This window comes from Diabrotica virgifera, chromosome 3, assembly GCF_917563875.1.
Source record: "Diabrotica virgifera virgifera chromosome 3, PGI_DIABVI_V3a".
NCBI classification, from domain to species: Eukaryota; Metazoa; Arthropoda; class Insecta; order Coleoptera; family Chrysomelidae; genus Diabrotica; species Diabrotica virgifera.
Genome location: NC_065445.1, coordinates 141,635,061 through 141,652,229, shown reverse-complemented (window position 1 = coordinate 141,652,229; position 17,169 = coordinate 141,635,061).

The following is a 17,169-nucleotide window of genomic DNA, read 5'->3' as shown; positions in this document are numbered from 1 at the left end:
ATGATTTTGCGCCATCCTGGTGCTCATTTTGGGATACAGTAGCAGACTTTTCAGGAATCATTGGGATTCGTTTGGGAACAATTAATGTGGTGACTTTAAGTAACTATGGTTTTTATATTTCAGACGTTTATTTGATACATTATGTTTATTAATTGCCTTTTTCAGATTTAGCGTACATACGTCAAAATAATTGTCAAAGTTAATTTAAATTTGGAAATCTCTCCGAAAAATATTAATTTTTGGCGGATTATTTGATTTATACCGTTCTAATTTAGTTTGTTTAGTTTTGTTAAACTTTTCCTTATTTAGTTTACATTTTGAAAGTGTTCATAAGTTAAACGTTACTTGAAAACTCCTCTATGGAGTCATCTAGTGGAGGCGAACCGCCTGATATTGAGAATTCGATGGATAGTAGCTGTGATTTACAAGATTTAAATGGATTTCTACCCAACCAGCCTCAAAATAAGATAAGTAGTAGTATTAATCTTAACAATATTAATGAAAAACAAAATACTTTAGTAAACTCAGATCAACCAGAAAAAACCAGGCCTGTTTATTTATACGAAAAAATTGATTTAGGACCTTTTTACATTTTCATTGAAAACTCCAGTTTAAATTTTACAGGAAAATTAAACGCTGTTAAAATAGGCGAGATCCTATTTACGTTACATCCAGAAATTGACAATTATATAAAAAAAATTGACTCAATCGGACGCAACCGAGTTAGGGTCTCATTTAAAAATTATAGTAGCGCAAATGCTTTAGTTACTTCCAAATTCCTTATTCAAAAAAATCTGACCGCATACATTCCAAAATTTCAATTGTTTAAACTAGGTGTAGTAAGGGATATAGATTCAGATATATCGGAAGAATATCTTAAAAATAGAATAAAGGAATTTGATCACCATTGCAAATTCTCGGTTGAGTATGTGAAACGAATAACAAGAAAAATAGTAGCAGATGACAAAGTAATATTTAATCCAACAAAATCAGTTATTGTGTCTTTTAAATGCCAGAATATACCAAAGTATGTAGTAATTAATCATGTCTTACACACTGTTGAAAAATACCAGCAAAAGGTAATTATCTGTTACCACTGCTATAGGTATGGGCACATGAGTAAGCAGTGTAAAAGTAATCCTCGCTGTTTTAAGTGTCATGAATCTCACCTTTCCGATTCTTGTTCTTTATCATCGTTTAACAAAAAATGTCTATCCTGTGAAGGTGAACACTTCACTAATGAATGGGAGATATGCCCAGAATTTGATCGCCAAAAGAAAATAAAACATTATATGTCTGAAAACAGCTTATCTTTTAAGGAAACAATTAAACTCTTTCCTAAGATAACTTATGCATCTATAGCAGCCAATAATTCCTCAATAAATTCTCATCAAACTCCAAATATGAATGCACCATCCTCTTCATATTCCTTTACTCAATTGTCCACGTCTCAAACATCTTCCAATCAGTTCGCTCTACCTTCAGTTTCAAATAGATATACAATAATAAAACCACCAAAATACAAACGACCTATCTCTTCCTCACCAGACCAAGTAACAATGGAACATCAAAAAATAATAAAGTTAAACCCCATGTCCAACAGACCTGGTGGTATTATCACCTCTTCTTCGTATCAATCTACATTTAATCCAGAACAAGGATCTAAAATACATGAACCATCAAAAGAATTAACAGAATTAATATCAAATATAGTTACAAGTATTATCTCTAATATAAATCACAAAAATTTTGAAATTCCAGAAAAATCAGTTCTAGTAAATTCAATTCAATCAGTTTTAAGTTCTCTCTTATATAATAATGAATAGATTGGTAATTTGTCAATGGAATTGTAGATCGGCTAACTCTAATAGAGAAAACCTTATCCACCTATTAGAAGACCAGAAAGTTGATATCGCATTATTGTCGGAAACTAGATTTAAACCAGAAAAGTATTATAACTTTCACGGGTACAATATTGTCAGAGACGACCGCTTTTCAGTAACTGTTGGCGGTGGCTCAGCAATTTTAATAAATTCAAACCTATATTACGAGGAAGTCACCATGAAAGTAGATTTAATAAACGTCAATAAAGTAGCAATAAAAATAAAGTTTAAGTCATATACTGTCACATTTATATCTATGTATGTTCCCCCAGGAACCAAGTTATTGTTACAACAATGGAACAATTTCATAACATCTATAGAAAGACCATTTATAATAGGAGGTGACCTTAATGCTCACCACATTGCCTGGGGCCTAGACAACCAAACAGATATGAAAGGTAAAATCTTGATGGACTGTATAGACGATAATAATTTAATATTCAAAAATGATGGCTCTCCTACTTTCTTTAGGAACTTCTCGAAATCGGCAATAGACCTGACCATTTGTACTCCTGACTTAAACCACCTGATCACTTGGAAAACACTTCAAGACCTATTTGGTTCAGACCATACACCTATAAGAGTAGAGTTAGAGGATCAACCAACTCATACATATAATCCATATTCACAAAAGTGGAATTTAAAGAATGCCGACTGGAAATTATATGAACAGTATTCGGAAGATGTATTCTCTCAATTTAAAGATATAAATTCTTATGAACAAATTTTGCACAATATAAATACAACTGCATCCTACTGCATCCCCAAATTTAAAATAAAAAAACCGACTTCCAGAGGAAAATACTGGTGGGATTTAGAATGTGAAGAAGCAGTCAGAAGAAGACAGGAAAGTTTTTGTATATTCAAAGAAAATCCAAACCATGGAAACCTACTTAAGTATAAAAAAGATGATGCACATGTCAAGAAGATCACTAAACAAACTAAAAGAAATAGCTGGAGAGATTATGTCGGATCCCTAAATAGGTCAGTCCCTATTAAAGATGTATGGTCAAAAGTTAACCGAATAAAAAATAGAAAAACAATGAACAAAGTCCCTGTTATTCTGTCGGAAGCTTCGTGGGTAGAAGAGTTCCATCAAAATATCACACCGCCGTCTGCAGAATTAGTAATTCCTGATTTACAACTAAATGCTCTGTACGACTATCCAGAACCAATCCGTTTCCTAGTCAAACCATTTTCTGCCACTGAACTAAACTTTGCGTTGAAGAAAAACTCAAATTCAGCACCAGGTGCCGATAATATCCATTACTCGATGCTATCAAATCTTTCAAGAATTGTTAAGGCTGCACTACTAAATATATATAATGAAATTTGGATGCGCCGCATAAAGATTCCTGACGATTGGCACGTTTACACTATTATCCCGGTTTTAAAACCAGGAAAATCATCAAAGAATTGGGATTCTTACCGTCCAATCGGTCTGGCTTCCTGTATACTAAAAACATATGAGAGACTTATTAAAAACCGTCTGGAATTTTGGCTAGAAAAGAACGACCTATTACCAAGAAGTCAGTTTGGTTTTAGAAAAGGTAAATCCACACAAGATAGCCTCTGCCACTTTTTAATAGACATTTATAGTTCCTTTACTTATAAGAAAGCAGTTAGTGCTTTGTTCTTAGATATAAAAGGGGCTTACGACAACGTTAATCTTCACATACTATACGCGAAAATGTTGGAAATAGGAATACCCGAGATAGTAACATGGAACATCATTAACTTATACATTAATCGAGCAGTTCACGTTAGATTAAATGGAGATCAATCTAACTCCCGATACACATCTTTGGGACTACCTCAGGGTAGCATCCTAAGTCCTATATTATATATACTGTATACTGCTGACTTAGAAACTAAACTTCCTCAACACATAAAAATCCTACAGTACGCTGATGATGTTGCGATATATGCAGAAAATAAGTCAATAGATAGATGTAATAACTACCTTAAATCGACATTGAATATTATAAAAAAATGGGCTACCGATAATAACTTAACAATATCAGAGAGTAAATCAACCATTGTTATCTTTACTAAAAAACGATATGTTCCTCAAAGCCATCTACAATTTGATAATACTAGTATTCCTTATAAAACTTCAATAAAATTTCTTGGCGTATTTTTAGACTCCAAATTAAATTGGAAAGAACACACAAATTACATATTACGAAGAATGGAAAATGCAATGAATATCATGAAGACTGTAAGTGTCAGTAACTGGGGAGCTGATCCAAACATATCAATATTACTATACAGAAATTTGATAAGATCAATCTTAGACTATGGATCTATTTTTTATGGCTCAGCATCAAACTCTGTACTCCAAAAAATCGAGAGGATCAAAAATAAGGCACTTAGGTTATGCACTGGTTATCTTCGTAGCACACCTATATTGGTCATGGAATGTGAGCTTAATGAACCTCCACTTTCATTACGCAGGGAATACCTAAGTGAGAAATTTATAGTTAAAACAGCGGTTAACGATAAACTGCTATTAAATAAAATTGTTCATTTAACCACCTCATACCTAACTCATTATTACTGGGAAAAAAAGAAACTGCTTTTAGTTGTGGAAAGCTTCCTCAACGTTTCTAATTCCATTGGCGACATACACCAAATTGAACAAAGCTCGTCTCGAAAGCTAAATTATGAAGATTATTTATCTCCAGTTAACTGTCATTTAAGTAATATTCGTGCGACAGACTTCCTTACTAAAATAGACCACCTTCAGTGTGTACAAAAAAACTGGGGGAGTTATCAGAAATTATATACGGATGGTTCAAAAATGGAAGGAAAAGTTGGATATGCTATATATTACCCACAAAAAAGTATAAAAATAAACAACAGATTACCTGATAAAATGACAATTTTCACAGCTGAACTCATTGCAATCAAAGAAGCATACAAAATATGTATTAATCAAAAAGAACTCAATTATGTTATATTTACAGACTGCCAAAGCATTGTAAAGACATTGAAATATAATGTACATAATTTTGCAGAAAATTATATCATCAGTGACATCATAGCAATGAACAGTGAAGCTTTGAAATCGGGCAAAAATATAATATTGTGTTGGATAAAAGCACACATTGGTATAAAAAACAACGAAATAGTAGATGATCTGGCTAAAAAAGCAACAACGAAGGAATCCACTCTGCATACTTATCAACTTCCTATGGGAGACATAATTTCTATTATGAGATCTATCAAACGGACGAAATGGCAGGAACAATACAATAATTCAGACAAAGGAAATTATTACAAAAAAATCCAGCCTACACTTCCCATCAAGACATGGTTTAATCAAGTTTCCGACAAAGGCTTTATCAAAACTATTTGTCGAATAAGAAGTAATCACTGTCTGACTCCAGTCTACAAAAGAGAAATAGGACTTGTAGATAATGATGAATGTTTATGTGGAGAGCTAGCTGATCTACAACATATGCTGTTAGAATGTCCTTTACATTTTATTGAAATATCAAACTTTTTTGCCAATCTAGTTCAAGTTAATGTACAATTTCCTTTTAATCTTATATACCTTTTACAATCAAACAATCTAGATGTTTATAAAATTTTGTACAACCATGTTAATTGTTTAAAATTAAAGCTCTGAGAAAAAAAGAAAAAAAAAATAAAAAAAATAAAAAAAAAAAAAATTAAATAAAATAAAAAGTTACTAAGATCTAAACCTCCGCGAGGTTGAATCGGGTTTAGGTCTTAGCGCGATAAAAAAATATACAAAAAAAAAAAACTAAAAAAAAAATAAAAAATGTAATAAAAAAAATGTTAAAAAATATAATAAAAAAAATAATAAAAAAAAAACAGTAAAAAAAAACAGTAGTACTAATAGTTTTAAATTTAGATACTAAGCATATATTTTGTAAAAGAGAGAATTCAAAACACATTGACTGGCCAGTTGGTTGCTTAAACCAGTGCCAATAAAACATAAACACACACACACAGATTTAGCGTACCTTTGTTTTTATATGACATATTTGTATATTATTTTATTTGGTTCCCAAACTATTGTAAGTTATCTATGGTACGTTACATTGTGCACAAGGTAATAAGCCTAGAAAATTAGGTTTTTATATTTTATTATTGGTTTGATATTTATTTTTGTAATATTACTTGCTTGTTTCCCAAATATTTTATTGTTATTCGCTTTATTTCGATTGTTCGGTTAATTCGTCGTTACTTTATTTCATTGCATTTTCTCGGTTAATTTAGGTCATCTTTTCGGTATTTATCTTAACTTCATTACTATAACTTTATTCATTTGTATATTTAACTTTATTTATTCATTATGGTATTTTCTCTTAGTGAGGCTTGGGCCTATTTATTTGGAGCATTTTCATCTTTGTCAGTTTCAATTTAGTGGTACGTAGCAGGCGTACTATACCCATTTGGTAGAAGACTCATGTGAGTTGTACTCTATATGTAAGTAAGAGGTACTTATGTAATTTTGTAACAGTTATGTAATAATTTTGAGATAACATTATTGTAGTTATCTCAAATATACCTTTTTATAACTTTTATCATGTTAGAGTCACAATATATGCTTTGTCTAACTCAGAGATTGTTAAAAATCTGGTAGTTATTTTTAATAAATATTTATTTATTTTGTATATCAATTATTTTATTACTCCTTTATGTTCATTATTACAGATTTGTTATATATTTAGTATTTGACAGCAGTATAAGATACCTGGGAGAATGATCGAAGATCATTTTCATGGCGCCCACGATTTGTTAGTTATTTATTTTGTTCGTCTTTAGCAATTATTCATCTTCATTCATTTTCAGTACATTATTCTTATTTTATTATTTCACCTTTTAGTCATCATTACTATCTACTTAAAGCTACTGTTCTTGGACAGGCATGCAAACGAGCCGTATCCATCCTTGAGTGTCAAGTTGTTCTCTTGCATTTCTTGCTAGCCAATTCTATTCAGTTTGCCTCTGTCTCTACTTCCTTCCACTTTCCTCCACCAATACTACTGGAAAGTAGTATTTTTCCTACTGCGGCTTTTCAATGTAGAAGCCACTTCACTCTCTTCTTTACATCCCATCTATTTTCATTTTTGTCCCACTAGTTACTCCTTTTTTTTTTCTTACTTCTGTTGGAGTATATCTTTCTTTTTACTTTCACTCCAACAGAAGTTTTCTTATATTTGTTACAGGCATATCTCGATTCATTTCGCATAATGTGTCCAAAGTATTCCAAATTTAGAGATTTGATGGTGGTTAGTACCTCTCGGTTCTTCCCCATTATTCAAAGGACCTCCTCATTTGTGTCTCGATCAGTCAATGGGATTTTAAGAATTCTCCGATATAGCCACATCTTAAATGCTTCCAATTTTTGACACATATCTTCGTTTGCTTCAATCACAGATAACAAATTCATTTTCCCTTTCATCTGGTTCAATAATTTCTGAAATCTTCACTGTATATCTCTGCCTCTAGAGCTAATTAAACATTTTTTTCTCTTGACTGAGAAATATTATGTGTTGCAACATATTTATAAAATATACGAAATATATTGTGACAGGATACACGCGCAATGATCGAACGAACCGCAACAAATATTGTCAGATATTGATATATCTTAAACCAATCAGATATTGATTGATGTCAGAGATATTTGAAACCAATTTTTAAGAAAAAATCATGCTGTAAAGTTCCAACAAGGCATACTTAAACTCACAATTGATTAGAAAATGGAGTGGTGAGATAATAACTCAAATACTCAAAACGTCGTTCGAAAGAACCGTGTGTGCGTGTGCTCGAAGGTAAATGACTGTTAATAGTAATCTTTCTTTCGTTCTGTCTTCCCTTCGTTTTACCTTATCAGTGTGTCGGATTTGGGCTACCTATTTTAATTTCCATTCATCCATCTGTTCCATTTTTTTGTCTCTCCTGCAATTATTTTTAATTCGTCGAGTGATTTTTGTTTAGATATTGCCGTCTCTATAATTGCTGCATCCATATTTTTTTCTTGCTATATTTATTTATTTATATTGATTATATCTTTTTATCCTTCTATCTCTTGTGAGTTGGGTCATGTGTTCAACAATGAACAAATCAAAATTTAAAATTGTCTATCTCGGCTCCCATTTAACCTACAAACTCGAAATTGTACCAGTATAAGAAACACATATTAGTAATATATTACACATAATTTGGTTATCAATAAAGATTAACTTTTTTGAGTTAATATTGTTTTTTCCTTTAAGTGTCGTTGGTTCATTGTGTCCGACGGGTGGTACACAATGAACTAGTGCTGCGTACACTGTGAACCAAATTACTTTATTTTAAACATACCTAATAAAAATTAGGTTTACAGAAACTACAGTAAGATTTCAAAGTTTTATTGTTTAAAAGCAAAATAATAGGTGAAAAAACAATAAAATTGAAGATAGGTATAATTATTCCTATCTGATATTTAATAAAGAAAAAGACATTGTAAACGCAAAATAGGATTGTTGTCGTTTGGTGCTGCCACATAGTTTTGGTCTCGGCAAAATATATTTCACATCTTTCTTGTTGACGAAAGCTACATCAGGAACATTGGGCATAACAAACTGCTCACTATATTTATCCTTAAGTCTTAAAAATGATATGCGATATTCCCCATCTTGTTCTATCTGTAATATTTCCCCACATAGTATATTATTGACCTTGGTGGATGAAATTCTACCAGGACATAATCTTCTACGTTAGGGTTAAAACCTTGGGTACTAAGCAAATTTGGATTTAAAACTGGAAGATCTTGTTCATACTCTCCACTATCACTGTCACTCTCAAGGGAAACATCTATTTCATCTTCCTCTGAATCTGTATTATCGCCATTAACAAATTGCACTCTCTTCTTAGCTTGCATATTTTCATTTATTTGCTTCTTTCTTTTAGCTTCCATCCTTTCTTCTTCAATAATGTTTTTTCCGGTGTATCTGTGGCAAAATTACTTTTTTTACTTTTTCTGTTCTTTTTATTATTTTGACGAGGTTGGGCTTTCAATGCAGACATAAATTGTTGTGGTGGAATAAATGATGGTCCCGCTCGACTTTCTGTATGCTCGGGTTTTCTGATTGAATGTTATTAGTTGCAGAACTGTCATTTTTATTTGGCACAGTGATTTCATCGTTATGTTCATCTCCTTGAAGGTCTCTTGTGTTATTAGAACTTTCATCATTTGGGCATGGTCTGTTTGTAACCTCACTTGGCAAAAAATAGTCATCTGTAAAGATATCCCGATCAAAGGGATATATACCGCATTTTTTAAAGGCATTGGCTATATCTGTAGGAGTCATGGAACGACTGTGTGCTGTTCCAATACATTCAGCTAAGTCATTAATAGATATCGGCCTACCAGGATTTCTTAGAAGCCACGACTCTATGGCACTGTTATAATACGTCTTTAATAGAGCATATAAACCAACGTCAAGTAGCTGTAATTTAGCCAATGTGTGGGAATGCAAGATTAAAATATTAACCCCTGCAGCTTTTGCCAAATCTAAGGCTTCGATGGATAAGTGAGATTCATGATTATCGAATATTAGAATTGATGGAGTATCAGGAGAGATTCTGCTATGTTTAATGAAATGTTTCATTACCTCTACAAATAACTCTGAATTCATCCATCCTGTCGGCGTAGCAAGGCCTAAAGAGCCAGTGGGGGCGCCTTTTAACATGTAATCCTTATAATTTTTCCGCGGAAAAATTATTGCTGGAGGTAAAGCATATCCACCGGCACATATAAAACAGCACGTTGTTACTAGTGTCCGTTTATCACCGCTGGTGACTTTACCCAAACACTTTTTCCCTTTTGGTGCCAATATTTTTTGCACCGTTGTGGTTGCAGTTTTATCCAAGTTGTAAATTCTTGTACCGTTATAAAATACGGCATTCCGATTTATTACAGCATATAAGTTGTCAAAAAAGCGATTAACATTATCTCTGTTAAATGATGTCGCACGTGCCAGGCTGCACGGCTCTGGTTTTCTCAGAGACAGATCTGTATGCCCATTCCTAAAACTTCGGAGCCATTCCCTGCCAGCCATTTCTGCATTCTTCCATGAATCAGGAATTTTGATATTATTCCTTTGAGCCATTTGATATGCAACCTTTCTACATTCAACAGATGTCAATCCATAAAACATAAGTGCAAAAGTTTTCAAGTAGGTCTTAAGAGCATCTTCTTGTTCACTTGTGAAAATCAAGTTCACCTCGTAGTTAGGAACAAATCTTATGTTTTCGTTTGGAGCACACTTTCTTTTTTCAACTTATCGCCTTAATGTAGGATATGCTAAATTACTTTCTACAGCTGCTTTTCGAATACTTTACCCCTGGTTACCAAGTCCAATGCTGCCCTCATTTGGTCAACAGTATATGCGCCTTTCTTTCTTTATACTTTCTTAACGCGACCCATCCTACAGGGTACACAGTGAATGGTTCATTGTGTCCCAACATAGTTTGGTTCATTGTATACGTACCGCACCTTGTAGCAATCAAAAACCAATAATTCATTATCTACAACAGTGTATTTTAGAGTTACATACCCAAACACTAACTAGTGTATCAATGTACCGTACCACAGAAAATAAATTAAAATAATTCACGCATGTAAGAAATAAAAGCGAAAATGTTTACCTTAAAAATTTTACTCGATGCGTTCAAATTCATATAATCCGTTATACCACGTGCACGTTTCGTGGTGGAAAAACAACAACTGGGATTTAGTTCTAGGTTATCCAGTACATTCGTACAGTGGTGCCGGCGTTTTTCTAAAATGTGTTTAACTAACGAAAGATTGATTGGTTCATTGTGTACGTGTGGGTCATTGTTGAACCCCAGTATTGAGACTAACGAATAGTATAACTTGTTTGATTTCTTTTCTCTGTTTTCTATTTTACAGTATATTTTGCCGTCGACGCTGGTTTTCAAGTCAGACAGCCGGCGCCGAGTAGGTGTGCGAATTATCATTCGTATTTAGTTGTCAGCGCGCTGGTGCACTTTGGACAGGCCCATTTAAATACGAAAGATTTAGCTACACTGACTGGGCGTCGCGTCGGCTTTCTGACTGGGAAAGCAGCTTGCACTATTGACGCGCCCTATAACGCTGTATCCGGTGTGCATCTAAACATTCCGTATAATGTGTATTTGGAACCTAGGAGTTTTCTATTGGTTCTTTGCAGCACGCGGTCATATTTTAACCAATAGGCGCCGAGGTTCCAAACGCATATACGGAATGTTATTCGGTGCCAAATTCATATACGGAATGTTAAATATTCGTACACCGAAAAAGATAAGTTTTTATTAGAGTCTGTTAAAATGAGATTGATTTTAAAATACTTGTTACTGTATTTATAATAAAAATAAAACAATTATAGTATTTGGAATGTTATTTCGTGCGAAATTCATATACGGTATGTTAAATATTCGTAAATCTATTTAAATTGAGACTAGTTTTAATAGTATATTATGCAACGAGAATTTAATGATGGTCATTAAGAAACGAGTATAAGGGATACGAAACGAGCCGCCTAGCGAGCCGCCTAGGGCGAGTTTCGTATAGAGTACAAGCTTCAGAATGATAATTAAATGCAGGTTGTATACACGATTTTTTCTATGATCATTCACAAAAAAATATTTTCGAATTTATTAATTTTGTAACCCCAACCAAATTAAGTAGTTTGTCAGTCTGACAGTTTGTTTACATATTGAGAACTGTCAAAGCATATGTATTTGACTCGCCATTGGTTACTGCGCGTGTGCCACCTTTTTTCGCGAATGTCATATCGCGATCCTATTGGTTAAAAATCTGTATCTTAATGAAAATCTGTATCATAATGAAGTTCATTATAATACAGGTAGTGACATCATAATTGATATATTATAGTATGAGAATAGAAAAATTATTGTTAATGTATTATTAAAGATCCACAAGGAAAAAGGTTTTCCTGTAGTTGGCTGTATACCATATACTCGTAATACAAAAAAAAACGAATAAAGTCCTTTATAAAAGGTCTATATTTAAAATCCCTAAAAAGGGCTACATCACAGAACTAGTTTTCGATTGGTTAACCAATCATCATCAGTGCTTTCCTAAAATGCATACATATAACCTTATAAAATGGTGCAAAGGTTTTAAAATTTTGACTACGGTTAAAAATTTGTAGGTTATACTCACGTGATCTTACATGCTAACCACCAATATATTTGTAATTATGTAATATACGTAAATAAAATTTGTAATATTATATTTTGGTGGTTAGCATGGTAAGGTCACGTGAGTATAACCTACAACTTTTTCTAACCGCAGTCAAAATAAAACCATTTTTTGTATTATTAAAGAATTAAACATACTAAACAACACGTGCAAGTCATTAAAAATTCTGAAGAAGCGAAAGCTTAGTCAGCAAAATATCTCTCAAATCTATACCATCCCATTTATGAATTTCGCACCAAATAACATTCCAAATACTATAATTGTTTTATTTTTATTTAATAATACAGTAACTCTAATAAAAACTTATTTTTCGGTGTACGAATATTTAACATTCCATAATATATGAATTTGGCACCGAATAACATTCCGTATATGCCTTTGTAACCTCGCCGCCTATTTATTGGTTAAAATATGACTGCATGCTGCAAAGAACCAATAGATAACTCCTAGGTTCCAAATACATATAGGTATGGAATGTTTAGTGCAGTCGGTGTACGGTGTTTATTGGAGACCACAGCCCAAATAAAACAAAACAGACCCAAATAATTTTAAAAAATTTAAAATCTAAACTGAAACAAGGCATAAAAGATCTTAAATTATAAACAAGCCACGTAAAAATAATAATCCAAATTGAAAAGAATATTTCTATCAACTCGTGAATTAAAAAGCTAGGTATTGCTATTGAATAAAATACGTTTGTAAAACGATGTCTTTTGAAAACTCTTAAGCACTGGCATAAAAGAATCATTATTAACTTCTTAAATTATTCATTTTTTGGGGTAATAATACTTCAAGAACACAAATTTTGCCCTAAATGTAAAAATCGTTTATTTTATTAAGAAACAGGGGCAACAGATGAATATAACATCACAAGGAGCTGGTTATTGTTTTGGTGTAGGCTGTGATAACGTTAATTAAATTTGAAATTAGTATTATAATGGAGATTAATCAGGGTCGGATTGAGTATCATCCGTAATTTATACGAAATTTTGCTTTCACTTGATTAAATTTATGTGTTGCTTGCTGATAGATTTAAAGAGATTAGTTCATATTGGCGTTAATATAATATAAAGCCTTTCAATTCGATGTCGGCACGAAACTCAAGCATAAACTAGGATTATTTGTATTGCGCATATAATAATTACTTGATAAAAATCTACCTTTAATTGTAAGCCATAATAAACATAGTTTCAAAAGTTATGCATCACCTATAATTATGGTCATTTTCATAGTTGATTTTTTCGTGAACAGATTAAAAGATTCCGCTAATTTTGTTTGATTTTTCTTTGGTATTTACACAGTTTGGCAATGGTTTACTCAAACTTCTTTTTTGAACTTATACCGGGTGGAAGAAAAGATACGTTTTTCTGATGTTAAGTGTGAGAGACCCGGTAGGGAGGTCAGGGTATAAGTGTGGATTTACATTGAAATCGTATTGTAACCGTATGTTTTGTGAACATTTTGTTTTTTGAATGTCCCTTAAATTTTTAGAATGAAATAAAATATACTAGTTTATTCTTAAACAAGACGTGTTTTAACTGAAACAAAACTAAATTAAGAATAAACAAGCTGAAAATGCGAGCATCATCATAACGAAAACTTTGTTTATTTACGTATTTAAACTCATAATATGGAAAATTACTATTATGAAAAGTTGTTTAGAATTAAAAATTATGTTTCGATTTGCAATTATATCATTATAATTTAAATGTTGTGAACTATAAAGATACTTTACTCAAAATCATATTTTTTATATACCTCGTATAAAATTAATAACATTTTATATGTGATGGTTACATCATAAATCTTAGACCATGAAGAGCTTTTATGAAGAATAACTTTTCTTCGTCAAATTAAAAATGCAAGAGTTATAAATGAAAATGATGATTTAAAATAAACCTTATTTTCGTTTTCAGCACCAAAACCTTAGGTTAGACGAAAATTAGCCATTCACCACACCGTCGTCAGTATCTTGAGAAATAAGCGTTATTTTAAGAGTGCCACTCGTCTATAAAGTCACATAACTTTTTTCTTATTGCATACTTTGACTTGAAATTTTCCAAAGAACTTCTTCATGAATTATATTTTATTCCTGTGTTGGTGAAAATTATATACTAAAAAGTTTGTCACTCAACTTTTTTAAGTAAACACGAAACTAACGAAATCTGACGACACAATGTTTAAAAATTAACAACTCCTCTTCTAATTTGTTTAAACACTTTGAATAAAACACATTGTTATTTAAATACTTCAAAGATGACACAGTAAAATTTTCAAAAGGAAATACTTACAGCGACCAAAGATACAGAGAGGTAAAGTCGAAAAATCATTAAAATTGATTGTTCGCATGTTTGCATAAAATTTCATTTTTTAACATGTACCACCAAATTTAGATAAAAATAAACTTTATATTTAGATTCAGCGGTATCGAAAATATAAAGAATCATCAAAATTGGTCATTCATCTTAAAGTTGATTTTCGTGGTCAGTATAACGTAATTTTAGGAGTTGCAACCGCTCGCCTAAAAATGGAACAGTCTATTTATCATTAAAGGGGAGGCCGTATACTCGTACAGACCTTTGTTATTAATAAATTATTGTTTTCAAAATATACTCAAATTGTATTTTTAAACATCTTATTTATTTTATATAATAATTAAATTCACTATAAAATGACATTTATATTTTATTAATAGCGAATTTAAAATTTAGATTGACATTCACGAAGTGTCAAACTTAAATGTAAATACCAAATATTCTATGCTTTGCTTAACAAATTCAGATTGAAATTAGCCAGTTTACTAATAGCAACGATTTCAGATGACGTTTAGTGTGTAGTGTGTCGGAAGAAAATAAAAGAATTGTGACGTCATATTTTAGATTTTGAGGTCGATTATCTCGAAGACGGTTAGAGATATCGACATGTCGTTTTCAGATTTGGATTCAGAAGACAAAACTACATAAGAATCCATCGATAAATCTGCTCTAAATGTTGCAGAAGCGGCAACGCAATAACACACAGACTGTGCGAATTTATAAACGAAATGTTTTCGTTGAAAATAACAGTTAACAAACCTTTAAAAACAGAAAGGCACACAGCGTTAACAATTTTGGTCGACACCTTAAGAGTTAGTTGTCGACCAAGTGAGCGGTATGCAGAACGCAACATAGAGAGACGGGATTGTTTAATGGGGGCTCTGTGATATTTGGGGTGAAATTTTCTTGAAGGTAAGTACGGATTTGGTATCTACGTGGAGGTTCTTTAAATAGTGAGAGGTCCATTGCAGATTTTCTTTCTTTGAACACTTTGTTTCCTTCGCATTAGATATAGGAAATAATTTCATCTTAGTGGTATGATCAGACCTGGGCCTCCTCACGTATCTCATGTCGCCTGTTAAAACACATATTAAAGAATAAAACTGTCTAATTTATTTGTTATTAAAGATATCAGAGAAATTTAATAAGTAAAATGTTCACAAAATATGACACTATAACATAATTTTCATATATACTGACCTTTGTACCTTCTCCTCCCTACAGGGTGTCTCAAACTTAACATAAAAAACCCAGTATAAGTAAACCTATTTCACCCAGTATAAGTACAAAAAAGAAGTTTTAGTAAACCTTTGCTCAACTGTGTAAATACCAAAGAAAAATCTAAAATAATAAAAAAGATTAAGGGAATCCGTTAATCTGTTCATGAAAATATCAGCTATGACAATGAGGATAATTTTAGGTGATGCATAACTTTTGAAACTATGTGTATATTTAGAAGACTATAAAATAGGATATAGGTTAAAACTCGACATAAAGTTGAGTCCGCGAGTCTTTACCCGTGCTTCATCATTTAAAGCGTACGAAATAAGTAGGAAATTTACTAAACGCGACGGCAAGTGGATATTACTCCGATCACGGGTTATAGTATAAAATTTGACGTTATCAAATAAATAGAATGTCAAATTTAAATTTTGCTTTAAAATTTTGGTGCATAATTACAGCTACATTTGAAGTAGCTTAATAAATTATTTTATTATCATTGATCAATAAATAAATAAACAATGTATAAAAAAATTTAATAACTTATTTTCTTTTTGTTATTTTATTCACTTTGGCGGAACCTTAAACACAAGCATTCAACTGTGTCAACAATGAAGTTCGCTTTGTACGTTGTCAAAATTTATCGTAAAATAACATAAACTTATCACAAAATTTCTAACTCCAATATAAAATTAGTTGTGAAAACAAATGTTTGTATACTACAAAAAACTTCAAAATGCAAAAATTCGACAAAATATCAGCAAAAAATTCAACAAACTGACAGCCGCAAAAGTAAACAAACCAAAACGTCAGAAATTGTACTTAAAATATGTGAAGACATCCCCAATCGTCTTTCTTTGTACCTATCTCTTTTCAATGCACTGAGTCTAAATCGTTCATAAAAATAACATGTGTTTTTACTTAATAGCAGGCGGCAGCTGGTTTGTCATTAATTTCATGTGTGGAAGAGAATGATGCTAAATAAAAAGTATGTGTTTTATCTCGCCAGTTATTAATGACGCACGGGTAAAGACTCGCTGACTCAACTGTATATAGGGCATTATCAGGATCTACCACTTTTTGAAAAACCTAGCGATAGGTCAATTTTGGATAAAAGGGGGACACATTTTTCGATATTTTTGATTATTGTACTTTGACTCTAAGATACAGCTTAAAGGCCCTTGCTACTACCTGTACACTATTCTTTAAATTTTTAAACTCGGTCCAGTACTTTATTTGATTAATTAGAAAAAAAAAGGATATTAAAAAACTAATATTTAAAACTAATTTAAAAACTTTTTAGCGGGTCACTTATTTCTTAGTTGACAAAATTGTGAAAATAATGATTCTGATGCGTCGGAGGAGGAGCTAGGACGTCACGACTTCCAGAAAATGACCAAAGTTTATTCGAAATGTTCTTCAGCATTCTGAAGCATATACGAAGTAATGAGTAAGCATTCGTTAGGGTAAATTTTCTAAAAATATGGGTGATGTTCTG